Source organism: Giraffa tippelskirchi, chromosome 3, assembly GCF_054371585.1.
Source record: "Giraffa tippelskirchi isolate mGirTip1 chromosome 3, T2T-mGirTip1v1.2.pri, whole genome shotgun sequence".
In the NCBI taxonomy this organism is placed as follows: Eukaryota; Metazoa; Chordata; class Mammalia; order Artiodactyla; family Giraffidae; genus Giraffa; species Giraffa tippelskirchi.
The window spans coordinates 94,108,020-94,125,577 of NC_137277.1; positions in this window are offsets into that span (position 1 = coordinate 94,108,020).

A 17,558-nucleotide genomic window follows, 5' to 3' on the forward strand; every position below is an offset into this window, starting at 1 on the left:
GAAGCATATCATTTATTATGCTTGATTTGATTTGCCACTTCAGTTTTAGCTTGGTGCCAAACTGTCTGTTGGAATTAGCAAATGAAGAATGATAGGATCATATATGGCATTACAAATACAAGTTAATAACACAATTTAACGTTTCATCCTCTCTGAGATGCCAATCAGAAAGTGAGAATTGTCAAATTGCACATTTTGTCCCCCAATTGTTCAAGTTATAGCATGCTGGAAAGAAAAGTGACTGTGCAAACCACAAAACCAGCCAAACAAAAAGAAAAATGTGAATTGTTACTTCCGTCTCTAGCTATGAAAATTCCATGCAGATATTTCTGTCTGTTTGGATGGCAGGTTATGCTGATAGTAAGTAAAGGTTTCATTCTAGATGTATTTCAATGAGAACTAAATATTGGGTTCAGCTACTATGAGTTTTTTATAGTTTGCAGTCTCAGACAAACATCAGAAAATCCAGCTACGCTTTGGTTTTACTCACTTCTTAAGGGTACCTAAATCATGATAACTTGTAGTTGATAATAGCCAAAAGTTCAAAATCGCTTTTTTTTTTTTTTTTACTCTTGGCGAGAAGGAGGGGGAAAAATGAAGGATTTTTCTTATCTCTCAGATATATTGGCCTATTCTCAAAATGACAGGTTCCTGGCTGATCAACTGTACCACCTGCTACTAAAGCTCAGTAATATTAGTCTGTGGAATGGTTTCATTCTCATCTCACACCTCAGAGATCTTGCGCTCAACCCCAGGCATCCCTTGTGTGTTTAAATCAGCTTAACAGCTCATACAGTGTGCTGATTTCCTTGTAGGCCTCTGTTTTCTCAAAAAGTGATCACCTTTTGCCAATGCCCTCAGGATTAAACAGGGCAGTCTGGTTTTCCTTTTCTGCATTGGCTCTACCTTTGTAGTCAATAAAAGACTAACTAGAAAAGAATCAGCTGATGAGAGAATCAATCTTCTGGAAGCCTCCCCACAGTTTTCTCATCATTTTTCTACGTCTGTCATCTCAGGTTGTAAAATAGAAACCAAAACTCAGTATGTGGGAAGACTTTCACTGCTCCTTGTTAACAAAAACAGTAAGACCAGGGGTTTTGATCTTAGGAGTGTATAGGTAAACAGTAAGCTGTAAGTGCACACTCTTGAAGTGGTTTTCTCTGTGTCTAATGGAGGTTTGCAAAGAATTATCAAAGTGGTATCAAAAAGGTCTCCTAACTTACTGTAGTGTGCCTATCCATTCTGAGGAGGTCAAGTTAAATCTGAAGGTTTCATATATGATGACACTGCGGTATCTTATGGTACAGCAAGCAATACTGTGTGCTTCTTACTAAGTCAGAGAAATAGGTTAATATAAAAAAGGATCCTTTATAACTGGTTCCGTTGCATTAATTTATTTCTATAGCATTACATTTTAAAGCAAGTTACATTTTGTCTCATTTAACTTTTATTTTAACAACTTTATCTAATTATTTGCTCTCTTGTAGACTATTCAAAAATATATATGAAATCTATCCAGATTACTTTTTCAGCTAAAGGTCATTTCTTCATATAACCCATTGTATATATTTTCTCCAGCAACAGAGAATCTGAAAATAATTTTCTTCCTGCTTTTACTTTATGGTTTCAGATCTCATTTGTAACTTGAAAGCACAATGAGCAGAGGGAATTTAAACTTGCTAACTGATCCTATTAAAATATAAAATAGAGTTTGAAATTTGATTTTTTTTTTTTGCCTGAGTCCAGGCTTTTAGTCAGTTACAATGCTATCAGAACTGTTGAGCTTTTCCCTCTGGTAATACATAAAATACATTTAATAAAAATAAAAATGTATCTTTAAATGTATAAAATCCATTTTAAATTCTCTAGTATGAATTATGTCATTAAATTATGAAGTAGAATGATTTCATTGCTTCTTTTCAGTGTCATTGAAGTAGCTCAAGTGATTGAATTGTCACTGCTTTCTGGAGCTGGGAATATGGTTTGGTGAGAAAAAGACTGGCCATCTTCTACCTGTTTATAAGTTTGAAAATGAGAGTGTGTCAATACTATATTTTGTATTTTTGAAGATATTTAGATTTTTTGAATCTATTTGTAGGAAAATAGCAAAGTACTATTATAAAGAAAATGACATCTTTAGCATTTTTGTAAATATGTGGAATTTATTTCAATTTAGATCATATATGAAGTTAGCTTATAAAGTGTGGAATGGAATATTTTTCATCTCATCAATTTATTCTTCCTTATCATTAATACTCATTTACTGTTGATAACATTCTCATCATAACTCTTGATAGATTGTCCAGAAAATAAATAATATTTTCCTGAACATTATGTGGTTATGTAGGGTTTTGATAATGCAAAAATCCAAGATCAAATAAGGAATCTAAATAATATTAGGTACAATATACTTATGCTTTCCATAATTCTGAGCTATTTTTTCAATATTTAATATTGCCTCAGTTTCTCCTTATAAACTGTCCCTTAGACATTGAGTTTCACCTATATTTAGTGCCCCCTCCAACACTAGGCACTTCCTGTAGGTAAAATTCCCTGAGAAAATAGATTCCTCTTCTTTCTGAAGCCTAAACCTCAACATTATTTTTGGTGCTGCTTTGTCACAAAGATTCCAAATCCCATAATGGCAAGATCCTTACCTGTCATTTCATAATTGTATCCCCCACACTTGACACATCCAATGTATTTCATTATTACCTGTTGATTCAATAAAAGGAGGAAATTTTGGAGGATAGCTTTATCTCAAAAACCAAAAGTTCTTAGATATCTTAGTACCTAGAATGTACAAATCACTGTGGTGTGTGCTACTAGGGCCTGCTAAACCATGTAAGGGAGAATTACTGCATTCAATTTTATTTTTATTACTTTAAGGGCAATTATTAGAATGGAGGGGTATTACAAGAATTTGCTTGTTCATGTTATTTTTGTTTATATCATAGACCTTTTCTCTACTCCAGAAAAGATACTTCCCTGAGAGAATAATTTAGTTGTATTTCCCATGAAAACATTGCTTGAAGACACCAGCTGCATGAAAGCAATGAGACAGAAATCAAAAAAATTCAGTCAATGACTTTTTATATTCCAGTCCACATGTCCAACCTATTTTAGCTTATTTTGGATCAGTATTGTTTTTAATATTATATAAACTGGTGGTAAGAGTGTCCAAATAAATTAACTAGGTTCTACTTAGGCCATGAGTTGCTATTATTATTTGAATCTTGTAAATGTTAGACTACTTTCAGTATTGCTGTCAGTGTAGATGAAATAGGTTATAGAATTAAGCAACCAGAAACAGGGAAATTTGCAAGCCAACTGAAAAATTACTTAACATATAATAGGGAATATGTAAGTGCTACGCAAAAAAATAATGTCTTTTTTCAGTTGTATCAGACATATCTTACTTACAGGAATAAGAAAAAATAAATAAGTCAGGGGAAAACTTCTATATTTAATAATTCAGATGCCAATTTCAGGAAAAAAATGTACTCTAATATTCCACATCATTCTTCTGTTTGACAGTGGCCTCTGATATCTTTTTCCAATTAAAGTTAATTTTAATGACTTATGCCCATGTATTCAAAATTTTTATCCTCTGTTTAGTGAAAACTCATTGTATTGCATTAAGCATTGTGTCCATCCAATATAACCAGCCTTCAAAGTTACAGTGAATACTTGATAAAAATTTAATATTCAAAATTCTATCACTTCTTTTCACTGTTGCTATGGTAAGTGCATGATGAGACAATAGCAGTTTGTATGGAATAGCAAATCTAAAATGCAAAGTTAGAAATTCATTAAGAAACTATATGTAGTAACAGAAGCATCAATGCTCTCTGATCAAAGGTGACTCCCACTTATGTTATTGACAGCATTAATTAACATAATTCATTATAATAATTTATTATTGCATAAGTACAATAGTAAGAGACAGTTTTTACTTACTCTTTACTCTGTTTACAAAAGAGGAATTTAAAGCTATATGTGTGAAGATCCTTACAATGAAATATAAAAGAACTTTAAAATCTGAATAAATTAGGGTAAGAAAAAAATGTAGGTGATGTTGGTACACAAAGTGCAGGATAAGTTTGCTATCCTGGTAGACATGGATCATACTTTGACTTTAAACTTCCAAGTAACTTGTAAGAAAATAAACACATTATAAGATACATAATTCATAGTATTCATAACCTAAAAATAACGTAGTTCCCTTGGCAACACAGAGATACTGATAACACAGATAAAATTCTGGGTCTTCATTGAGCAGATGCTGTTTAACTTAGGGGATATTATCTGCATTCTCATCATACAGGCAGTAGGGTAACCCATTTCATATGGCTACTTCTTATCACATTCCTCAGTCTATGGTGATGGCATTTTACTACATTACAATGTTTAAAAAGCTGTTTTATAGTAATGAGAATAAATCTATGTTGATGTTAGCCAGTACCCCTAAGCCCTAGTGTGTTACAGAGAGTAGAATCATGCAGAATCCCTTTCAGTTTTGCTCAAAATCAACTAAGAAGAGTGATCAAAGTGAAGAAAAGCACTGAGGAGGAGTATATTGGTGTCATCAGATTATACATGTGGTGCTTATGATGGATAGTTTCCAAACATCTACATCAGCCTCCGAATTTTAAAATGCAATACAAAGCATCACTGTAATTCAGACAGTGGAGGTATGGTGAATACAGTTATATCCTATATTCACTTAACTTAACGGGCAATTTGTTGGCTTACTTCTTTTGCTGTTGTTGTTCAGTCACTAAGTCGTGTCCAACTTCTTGTGACCCCATGGATTTCAGCATGCCAGGCTCTTCTATCCTCCCCTATCTCCTGGAGTTTGCTCAAACTCATGTCCAATGAGTTGGTGATGCTGTCTAACCATCTCATGCTCTGCAGCCCCCTTCTCCATTAGCCTTCAATCATTCCCAACATCAGGTTCTTTTCCAATAAGTCAGCTTTTTGCATCAATTGACCAAAGTATTGGAGCTTCAGCAATTCAGTCCTTCTAATGAATATAGAACTGGTCAATGGCTATATCTGGCTTAATCAGGGCTGGATCCAGACTTCCGCATGATGCCTTCGGGATTATGGTTTGTAATCTCCAGGATTTTCTTATCTCTGCGTGTATCCTGACAGGTTCTCTCCACATGACAGTGAGACTGCATTACCATTGGTTGTCATAGTCAAGAGTGTTTTAATCAGAGATCACAATTCCGAGGAGATCTATTGCTCAATCCTTTACTAGGGCTATGCTGATGTGATTTTTTTTTTTTTTTTGATTGACCATCATTACAACCTGGGCAGCAAGTGTTAGTTTCATCCACACTATGTGAAATAAATATAAGAAGGGTTGCATATATTTCTGAAAGTTCTGATGAAAAGGAGATAAGAACAACAATGAAATGTGTTTATACCCTATAACCTTTCTTTTTGTTAAGGCGCATTCTGTATAAAACAATACCTAAGGCAAACAATATTAATCTCTTGGTTCTTCCTGTATTTTCTTTTAACCAGTATCTTAAATATATTAAAAATTAATTTATTTTGATATCTCTGTCCTAATTTCCTAGAAATAAACTTGTCCAAAGGTAAAATATATTTCTTGATTAGAGACAGCTAGTAATGTTCCCAATTATTCATTTTCCATACTTTCCTTTTATTAAATGAACCCCATAATGTTAAGATGAGCACACAGGTATGCAACAATAGATTTCCAGCTCTCTTTGCAGCTAATTGTATTTCTAAAATGCTTCCTATTAGATACAGCAGACGTGAATATATGCAACTTCTGGAATACCTAAATAAACAAAATCTACTTACCTAAAACAACCTCTAACCTCCCTTTTCTTGGGATAGAACAAAAGATTGATTTATGGAGAGCTATCTTTGCTTTCGGATTTTCCAGATGACATTGGTGGTAAATGCCTACCAGTGCAGGAGACATAAAAGATGTGAGTTCAATCCCTGGGTCAGAAAGATCTCCTGGAGTAGGGCATGGCAACCTACTTCAGTATTCTTGCCTGTAGAATCCAATGGACAGAGGAGCCCAGCGGGCTACAGTCTATAGGATCACAAAGAGTCAGACATGACTGAAGTGACTTAACACACACGCACACCCCTCTGCTTTTGTAGATATGAACATCCTTGGAGGGATTCTTAATCTCATGAGGTCTGTGAAACAGGGGATCTATGGATAGAATCCAAGGGAGGCATGAACTTAGAAGGGAACAATTAATCTTAATTTTTACTAACCTCTAATTGAAAGCTAGCATTTCTTTTAATTCTAAATATAGGCAAAACCCATTGTAGTTTTAACTGTATCTGTGCCTTTTTCATTTATAGAAACAAGTTTTTTTTTCATATCTCACTATAATTGAAGGTGCACCAAAATATCATCTATTTTCATCCTTTTTTTTAGATTTATATTTTAATTGAAGGATAATTGGTTTACAGAATTTTGTTGTTTTCTGTCAAACCTCAACATGAATCAGCCATAGGTATACATATATCCCCTCCCTTTTGAACCTCTCTCTCATCTCCCTCCCCATCCCACCCTTCTAGGTTGATACAGAGCCCCTGTTTGAGTTTCCTGAGCTATGCAGCAAATTCTCTGTTAGCTATCAATTTTACATACGGTAATGTAAGTTTCCATGTTACTCTTTCCATACATCTCAGCCTCTCCTCCCCTCTCCATGTCCATAAGTCTATTCCCTTTGTCTGTTTCTCCATTATTGCCCTGTAAATAAATTCTTCAGAACCATTTTTCTTGATTCCATATATGTGCATTAGAATATGATATTTATCTTTCTCTTTCTGACTCACTTCACTCTGTATAATAGGTTTGTTGGTAGTTATCAGACCAGTTACATAGTCCTGGTATTTAGTGTATTAATAAAGAATTAAATGTATTACTCTACTATAGTTTGTTTTTTCTAATATTCTGATTAGATTTATGTTTTAATATAAACTGATGTCCTTTGTAGTTTTATTTATATTCAATTAAAATGTTACTCAAATAGATGTTCATGGACCCCTGAGGATGGCTCAAGATGATTGGGAGTCAGGGAGCAATACTGGGGGGAGAGACCTCTGGGTTTCTTAGTTTCCGGATTGTCTTTGCCATGCCAGCCTCAAGGCTGAACTATCACTAGGTTTATTTATTTTCCAGAGCTGCTGTAACTAGCCACCATAAACTAGACAGCTTCAAACAACAGACATTTAATGTCTCACAGCTCTCAATGCTAGAAGTCCAAAACTGAGGTATTGACTGAGTCATGCTCTTTCTGAAACTTTTAAGGAAGAATTCTTCTTTGCCTCTCCCAACTTCTTATACCCCCCATACATTTTTTGACTTGTAAATGCAGCACTCCAATCTCTTCCTTTCACTCCACTTGGCATCCTCCCCGTGTATCAGTGTGTTCATGCCGTTTTCCCATTTTTAATAAGGACACCAGTCATTTTGGACTAAGGGCTCACCCTACTCTGATACAACCTCATTTTAACAAGTCACTTCTGCTAAGACTCTATTTCCAAATAAGATCACATTCACAGATACTGGAGAATGAGACTTCAGTACATCTTTTGGGGGGGACACAATTTGATCTGTAACACTTGGATAAGAATACATCTCTGTGTAATTTAAGTCATTCTATTTTGAGGTCTCTGTTTTCTAAGCTTAGCCTGCACTTGGGTACAAATATATTTTGTTACAAAAGTAAGATGAATTCTAATTTGGACCACAAGTAACAGAGCTCTTGTGGGGTCGTGATGGGATCCAATCAAATAATTATCCCTAATATATTATAGTTCACAACAACTGTGTACTCCAATAAATCAACAGAGTAATTCCTTTAGAACAACAGCCTAGCCCATATTCTATTTTTAAATAAAATTTTATTGGAACATAACTGCATCTATTCATTTATGCATCATCTATAGCTGCTTTCACATTACTGTGGCAGAGTTGTACAGCTGCAACAGACAGTGTGTGTCCTTCAATGTCTAAAATATTTGTGACCTGGTCTTTTACAGAAAAAGTTTGACAACCCCTTCTCTAGGACATGAGAGGGATAAGTAAGAGATCTGATGTATTCTTCCACTTGCTTGCTGTACAGTGAGGGTGAAAGAATCTTATTGAATCAGAACTCAAAGAATAACATATAAGGGAACATGAACTAGACCTTAAACTGAGCCTACGAATTGTTCAAAACTCAATTTCTAGGTAGAGGATGCATTTACCTGTCATTGAAATCAATTATCTGAAAATAATACCAGACAGAAAGAAAGCATACAACTTCCAAGTTCCCTCAATAATAAGAAAGCAACAATAAATTAAAACTCCCTTGTAATAGGAAAAAATGGTTATTTCAAATCAAGAGAGTAAAATTCTAACAAGAACAATCATTGGTATAATTGCATGATATTTCTTACTTCCACTAGCATTATTAATGGGATTATGGTTTGACCTGACAATGAGAATAGCTTCCCTTGTGGCATTTTGGCAGTTCTATTTCTGTTCTTTGAGAAATAAGGAGGCAGACAAAGGATAAAAGTCCTCGCTTGAGCTGCTGAAACAATAACATAGTGTGAAGAATTTCCAGTTCCTTAGGAGCTCAAAGGATCCCATTTTTATGGCTCCTTGAGAACTGGAAGCTTGATCGACACTCACAGAAAAGACCTTAGTCCCCTTGAAATCAGCAGTCATTTGAAGGAGTATCACTGCATTTGGGGCCTTGTAGACAAATGAGTATAGCAATGAAATTTCTTTTGGACAGGAAAAAAGATATCTCATGTGAAGCAATCACGAAAGGCCACAGTCAAGCAGTCAGCATGTCAAGTTTGGGGTGCATTGTAGAAGTAATAGGAAACTTGCCTATCACAGGCTCAGCTGAGTTACTGCGGGAATCAGAACTTTACCGCTGTGCCCACATATAAGCTGGATTTCTGTGAAAAGAATGTATTCTACTTAAGAATATTTTGTTTATTCTTTAATGAATATTTTCAACATGCTGGGGAAAAAAAGCAGAAGTGATTGTATAGTTGATCCTAGTTTGAGAATAGGATTAGGGGACCAAGGCTGAACTTACTAAGGCCAGAATTTAAAGGAAAATAATGTTAGACAATCTAAATCCAAAAGCATCAGACTTTTTAAATGGGGAGATATTTTCCTATTCCTACCCCAAAGAATTCAATCTAATCCATAACCAGCTATCATCACAATTCAAAGAACTCTCCCTTCGATCATTATCTTCTCATTGCCCCTCAATCTCTGTCTCCATTTTTCCTTTGTGCTTTTCCTATTTGTCTTTCGTAAAAACTGATTCTGTGTGGATACTTTTATCTGCTTTGTGATAAGTGTTACTACACACCAGGCATAGGAAGACATCCAGAATTATAGCCAAGGCCTTATTAGATTTTTTTCCTAAACTCTATAGTAAAGAAGGTGAATTTTAAAGGGGAACACAGTAATATTTAGGGTAGAACCTTGAGTAATTTTTCTAAGCAGTCATAGGTCAAATGTGGAAGTACCAGGAATCCCCTTCCCCAGGCACCATCTCATGTGCTGTACACACCTTGATCATGAAAATGGAATCAATGAGAGGGTGAGAGTGAGCTAAGCCAAAGGGATGAACAAACCTTGGAGGAAGGAAAGTACAAGGGTTTCAAAGGATTAATCAGTAGGACATTTGGGAATAGGAAGGAGCTTAATGGGGCTTAAATATATTGAAAAGATAGGTAAAATCCAGACTGTAAAAGAACTTGGATACATTAAATATAACTTCAGTTCAGTCACTCAGTCATGTCCGACTCTTTGCAACCCTGTGGACTGCAGCACTCCAGGTTTCCCTGTCCATCACCAGTTCCCAAAGCTTGCTCAAACTCATACGCATCCGGTCGGTGATGCCATCCAACCATCTCATCCTCTGTCGTCCCCTTCTCTTCCTGCCTTCAATCTTTCCCAGCATCAGGGTCTTTTCTAATGAGTCAGCCCTTCGCATCAGGTGGCCAAAGTATTGGAGCTTGAGCTTCATCATTAGTCATTCCAATGAATATTCATGATTGATTTCCTTTAGGATTGACTGGTTTGATGTCCTTGCGGATTAAATATAACTTAAAAAGTATTTATTATGTACCTCTTAAGTATTCTCCCCAGTGAAAATGTTCTTGTGACAATGCTGTAGGAGACATAATTTTTTTTTTTTTTTAGTCTCAGTGTGCAGCCTCCTGGTAGAGATAAAGATAACTGCAATTCAAGATGGTAGTCATCAATACAGAAATGTGCTCAGTCAAAATATGAGAATACAGAGAATAGATACTTTAAGGAAATGTTGCTGGAGAAAATGATTTCTGACTATATCTAAAGGCTGCATGCAAACAATCTGATTTAGAAAGCTAGAAAGGGTTTCTTAGGCAGGGGCCAGAATGAAAACCATAAGAGCAAAGCGAGATATAGAACCATGAAAAATTTGGTACTACTGGGGAATACAGAATGAAATGGAGAAGGTATTAAATAAACTTAGAGATTATAGAAAGGGCCAGATTTTTGAGTCTTTGCCAGGCTAAAAATGTCTGCAGACAATTGGGAGATAGAAGGCGTATTGGGGGTAATACTATGTTACTATTAGATTAATTATGTATTAGATCATTCTGACTAGAGCATGAATGATAATTTAAAAGTAACATCACTGCAAGCACACAGAAAAATCTGGAGGGTATGGCCCTGTAGATGGAGAAAAAGAAGGATAATTGACCAGACTGATGATTTTAAAACTTAGAAATTCATCATAAGTGTAGATCTCATGTCAGTGTAACTGAGAGACTTATGATACCTTTAAAAGGGAAAAGGGGTTCAAAGAACTTTTTTGTTTTGGAATGAGGAAAGAAATTTGAATTTTGACTCAAATACACTGAGTCAAAAGCATCAAATACACTGAATGCGAGATGCTTATGAATATTTATAGTATCATTATGTCCCTATATATGTATAAAAATTGATATACAGAATCTCCTCAAGTTTAAAGTGATAGGACCATCCAGTAGAAACATTGAATAGGCAGAATTTCAGCTTGGAGTATCTGGCCCACTCTTGTGACAGTCATAGGTTTTTAGTTCAAATCCAATACAAATTTGCAAACCTACTATTATATAAAAAAATTATTATTTGCATAAAAATATCTAATTATACTTTGGGAGTTTAGTTCTCCTCTAGCTATAGTAGAAAAGACAAACCATCAAAATTCTCAGCATTGTATTACAGTTTATCCGATGGACTCAATTTGGAAAGCAACTGCAGAAATCATAAATGTCTATCTGTTCTTTGCAAATTTTAGGCTTACTTCATATGCATTAGTTTTTAGTGTTTCATTATGAGGAAGCCCACACTCAACTCACTTCCCCAGTATTATCTTGCTATGACCATGGAAACAGTTACTTTTTACAAGTTCTGAAAAATTGTTGTGAATTCTGAATGACATTGAAACTTTTTTTTAATGGCTAGAATATAAGCTCCTAAAATATAGATGAGTCTTACTTATCTTTCTTCTCGTTAGCAAAAACAATGAATTTTTCTGTCAATAAATTTTTGTTGAATAAATTTATTATTTTGTGTATAAATGATTTATTCACATTGTTATTTAACAAAAAAATTATAATCATTTATAGTTATCTGACAGCCTGTTTAGTGCCTTCTATACCTGGCATTTGAAAACTCTTTCTGGGTCAATGAGTGTTTCAAATAACTGAAGCTAATCTCTCAAGCCTCTTTGTTTTAACCACTTTTGATAAACATCTTTTCAAAATTGTATTACATGCTGTAGATAAGAGAATAAGCTTTAATTAATTTAACCATTTCATGATGACTCAGATCCATTATAATAAGCATTAATCATTGTACTTTATAGCAAAACAATGCAGACCTTAGGGACCATTGAACCAGGCAGAATGGTTTGTGTGTAATATCTAATGGACTCAAATTGCTATATTTTTCTGGTTGGTCTTCTGTTCTCTACTATTTTCCTTCTGTCATCTGTCACTCTGAGTTGCTAGGGAAACCAGACAACTACATTTGTTAAAACAGTAATCTTAAGTTTAGATATGTAATATCTGAATCAGTGCATTTGTTACATGGATTCTCCCAGGTAATTGATTTCATTGAATGCTATCAGTTGGCACATTCCCCTTTCCTAGAACTCCTGGAAGTATGTAAAATGAGAAAACATTTTTTAAAACTTTAAATTAAGATATTTAATAGAACACAGTATACAACTCACATGTAAATAATGTGTGTAGCTCGCAATAGACATTAAGAGATTCTGTTTGATATTCTCCTTCCTCACAAACACTGATTCCTGGGCTGATATGGAAAATGTGTATGTGTGTGTCTGTGTGTGTGTACAAGTGTCCTTGTGTTGGAGTTCAGCCTATTTATCTTGACTATACAGTACTCTTCGTTTCCTTCTTCAAATTTATTTATGAGATATTTTCATTGGCATAAACAGCTTATTAGTTTCCCAGGGTTAGTTCTTAGATACAGTACACACTACAGTCAACAATTGTCTTTCAGATCTGCTTAACTTAATTACCATTTTCCCCATCTGCTTTAGCCATTCTCTTTTCCCATTTACTTTGGCTTTCCCAAAATCCAAAAGCCACATGACTTAGCATCTACTCTGTTAAATCTCGCTTTGACTCCTAATTTTGAGGTCATCAGTGACCTAGGTGTTGCTAAATCCAGTGGTACAGTCTTAGCTTTCCTATTCCTGGACCTGTTCACAGCATGTTGGCAGAGTTGATCACTCCTTTTTTTGGAAACACCTTTTCATTTGGCTTCCAGGACCTCATCATATTTTGATTTTCTTTCAGTTGTAAGGACCACTGCATCAAAGTCTGTTTGGTTGGTTTCACTTCTTCTTCCAGGTTTTGAAATGTTGAAATATCTCAGTGTTCTTACATTAGACCTCTTCTCTGTTTATACTGAATCCCTGGGTGAACTGATCCAGCCTTGTAGATTTAAATATTATTTGTATGCTGATAGCAACAAATTTGTATCTCAAAACATGCCTCTTGTCCTAAACATCAGATGCTTGTTTATCATCTCTGCCTGCTGCTGCTCTGCCTAGATGCCCCAAATTTACCTCTAAACTTAATAGCCATAAAATGGCTCCTCTTTCTATATTATCTCAGGAAATGGCTCCATTCTTCCAATTGTTCTGGCCTAAAATGTTGGAGAGGAGAAGGCAATGGCAACCCACTCCAGTAGTCTTGTCTGGAAAATCCCATGGACGGAGGAGCCTGGTAGGCTGCAGTCCATAGGGTCGCTAAGAGTCGGACTCGACTGAGCAGCTTCACTTTCACTTTTCACTTTCATGCATTGGAGAAGGAAATGGCAACCCACTCCAGTGTTCTTGCCTGGAGAATCCCAGGGACGGCGGAGCCTGGTGGGCTGCCGTCTATGGGGTTGCACAGAGTCGGACACGACTGCAGCGACTTAGCAGCAGCAGCAGCAAAATTTTGGAGAAAACATTTATTTATTTTTCTCACACATCCATAACCAATTCTTCTGTGAGCCCTACCTTAGAAATATACCCGTAATTTGACTAGCTCTCTCACCTTTGCCTGCCTGGTCCAGACTGCAGTACATCTTAGATGTGGCAATAGCCCCTTAGCTGATCTCCATGCTTCTGTCCATTGCCTTCCATAGCCCAGTGTCCTCACAGAAACCAGAGTGATCTTTAAAAGATGAAACTCCAGATCTTGTGATGCAAACATCTCCCCACTCTCCAATGGCTTTTTGTTGAGTTTAGAAAAGCATCAAGAACCCCTGGCATGGCCCTTGAAGTTCTGTGTAATCTGGTCATTTGGTTCATCTACAATTTCATTACTTGCATGCATCTATCTCCCTCTGTGAAGTAGGCACACTGGCCTCCTTCCTGTTTGTCATATCAAGTACAGCTTTGGGGTTAGCCACTCTTTCTTCTACCCCCTTTCATGCTTGCCTATATGCCCATAACTTGCTTTCTCAATAACGTAATCGCAAAAATCCTCTTCCCAGAGTGTTGTTACCTGACCAATCTTAGTAAAAAGCATACACATTCTTTCTGACTTATCCCCATCAAACTCTGGTTTACATATTATTTTGTTTACTTTATGTACATCTGTCTGTACATCTCTCATTCAAGTAGATTGTAAGCCTGTTGAGAACAGAAACTTCCTTTGTTTTGCTTTCTGTTATATCTTTATTACCCAAAATAGTGCTTAACACTTAACAATGCTTCCTATGTGTGGGATCAATAGATTGATGAATAATGGTCTTTGGGTCTCCCAGTTATTTGCTAGACTCTTCTTGAGAAACGTTTTTTGCTAATCTACCCCCAGATTCTTTTGGATTTGTACTATTTACCCTTTCCTGTTTCCTTTAGTCAAGCATGCACACTAAATCAATTTGTTCTGTCCCAAGGATCATTTGTGTCTCACCTATAGGACAAGATCTTTGTGACAGCTGCTTTCTCTGATGCTCAGGTGCTTTTTATTGCCTTATTTTGGGCTTGTGGTTTTGTTGAAGCTGACTGTGGTTATCTGAAGTCAGATTGCCAGTTAAGGTAGGAATTAGTCTATGGATTTTATTGTTTAAAATACTAGAAGTTCTTGAATAAGGACATCTTCAGGAAATTATGCTTGATATGTATTGGAATTTTATATAGTTCCTATGATTGAGCCATATAAAAGCAATTTAACTTTTCTCTTTTTATGTTAATAATTTGTTTACATACCATTTAGTGAAGTGGCATTGAAATATATTAGACATAAATGGAAGTGAATATAAATAGAGAAATGAGTTAAAATGTGTTTTATTATAGGTCCCATTTGGAAATATGAGGAATAGTGGAGACAGCAAAAATTTCTGAAGTAGAAAAAATTAAAAGGAAAGTTGAAACAGACAGTCATTTTATGTTGATGAATGGTGAAAATTATATAAACAGAACTAAATAAAATAAGTGCAATCAATACATAGTATTGTAACAGCAGTTCTAATGCATCATACTTATTATAATAGTGACCCAGTATATTGAAATCTCTTTACTAGTAAGGTTTTCAGGGATTGGCTTATACCTACATTATGCATGCCATTGACTTGAATGTAACTGTTTTCAGTTATAATATGAATGTAAAATAAAGTTATAAGAGAATTTCATTACAGTTTATGAGTATTGCTTTTTGTGAGTCACAATCTCAAAGATATTCCAAGGGAAAAAAGAGCCTATAAAATAGGTGAACAGATATAGACAAGTCTATATTGGTTTAGAACACATGAAACATTAAAAACTGGGTACTAATTAAATGTTGTCATACCAGGAAGTATTAAAGATCTACTCAGATGATAGCTTTTTCTTATATCTTGAGCCTTCTATTACAGTATTAGAGGAAAAAAATTCTATGTAGAATAAAACAAACCCCAAGCTTCACTGACCCAACCAACTAAATAAATAAACAGAGCAAATAACTCTGTTGACTTCTGTTTTATTTGATCTTTGTTTTAACAATGAAATAATTTGTTGGCACACTTAATTGAAGTGTCCAAGTTTGGGTAGGATTGCTGAGACTACTTGTTACCTAGCCAAAGTATCTTTTCCCAGTCTCTCCTGTTAACAGAACCTTGTATTTATTCAGGGAGGCGATATACGTAGATTAAAGACAAAAACAAACCCTCTCCTATTGCTAGGTCTGGTTGTGTGTAATAGTTATGGTCAAACAGGGAAAAGTGGGGATCTTGGGTGAGGCTTCCAGGACTCAGCTAAAGTCAGCTTGTATCCTTCATTTTTACTCTTTGCCCTTTTCCTTCTTTCTGCCAGAAAAAGAGAGGTGAGTGGAACTCTAGCAGCCACCTTGAGGGAAAGATTTTGGGGAGCCTGAGTTATTGACTGTTGATTGTATTAGAGTGTTTGTTGCAGTCCTGGATTACCTATTTCCAGATTTCCTTCATATAATTAAAATTAACCTCTAGTTTTTGAAATTTCTGTTACTGGCAGCTGAATGTAATTCCAGTATAATGCAAGTAGTCTTCAAGTCATCAAAGTTAAATTTGTTGAAGCCTCTTGCTTCTGCTCTCTGTGCTTTACCCACATTTGCCTTTCCCTGTATGTCAGCTTTGTCAGTGAGCTGACTCCCCTCATGGAAACAAAATGACCAGGAATTCTAGGCCTCACAACTGCACATTGTATCGCTAGAACAAAGAAGAATCCCCTTCTTTGCCATTGAAGACAAGTCTAGTGATTTCCTTCCTACTTAATCCAGCTAAGCCAGTTGCTATGCAGGAGATATGGATTACTATATTCAGCCTAACTATCCCAACCCAATAGCATCCAAAAAATAAAATGTAATATTAAAATATTTGTGCAGTGTATTTGTGAATGTGTTTTTGGTAATGCTTTTGTTTTTCAAATTACAAAAGCAATGAAAAAATCATTATAGAGAAAAATATAAGAAAATATCACAGATAATTTCAAGAGCAATGCAGTTGAGTATCTCTTTATAGATTTTTGTGTGTGAATATACACATGTACACACAATAAAGATGGTGTTTTCTTAAAGAATACTAGACACAGAAAAAATTGAGGAAGTTAAAATTAAATGTTGTTTTACGAACCAAATTGTTTAAGAATAAACTAAACCTATTCAAGTATTGAGATATTTATCAGGTTTGGCATATCATCAGCATACCATGTATATATATAGGAAAATTTGGTTTCAGTGTTATATATGCATATGTATGTATATTAATAAAGTAAGGACCATGCTATTATAAAGTTGACATCTTCTTTTTAACTTTAAGTACTTGGCATGACACTAAATACTATTGGATTGTTTTAGTTACTTTTGTGGCTATGTATGATTGTATCTTATAGATGTTCATAATGTATTTAATAAATTCCATATCATCTGGTATCCCCCCACATTTCACTATAAAATAAATAAAACTGTGGTTTATATGTTCACTAATAAATCTATACCTAAATTAACAAATCTAAATACCACTAATTAGTTTCTTGAGGCAATAAGTCAGTTTGGAATGTTTTGTTAAAGGATATGAACACTTAAAAATTTTTTGCTATTAATTGGAAAATGAGGCAATAGTATATTTTACCTCTAGAAGCATAAAGCATCTATTACTATAACATTATAGACAGTGAGTAGCATTTTATCCACTTTCAATTAGATAGTTTAAATGTCCCCCTTTTGGATTATTAGTGAAATTAATAATTTTTTTCAGAATTATGTATTTTTATATTTTCTTCTCTTTTTGTTTATATTCTGTATTTTCCTAGTTGTACTTATATTTTTCTTACTACTTTCTATATTATATTTTAAAATCTTCCATGTGGATATGTTCATTACAAATATTTTCCAGTTAATTACGTACCTTTCTTATTATCCATGGACTTTTTTTAGGGCTCAGAAGTAGTCAAAATATTGTTTTTTCCATTTATAGTGACTTTTGTCATTTTGCATTTTATTCTTTGTTTCATATTTTGAATGATTTT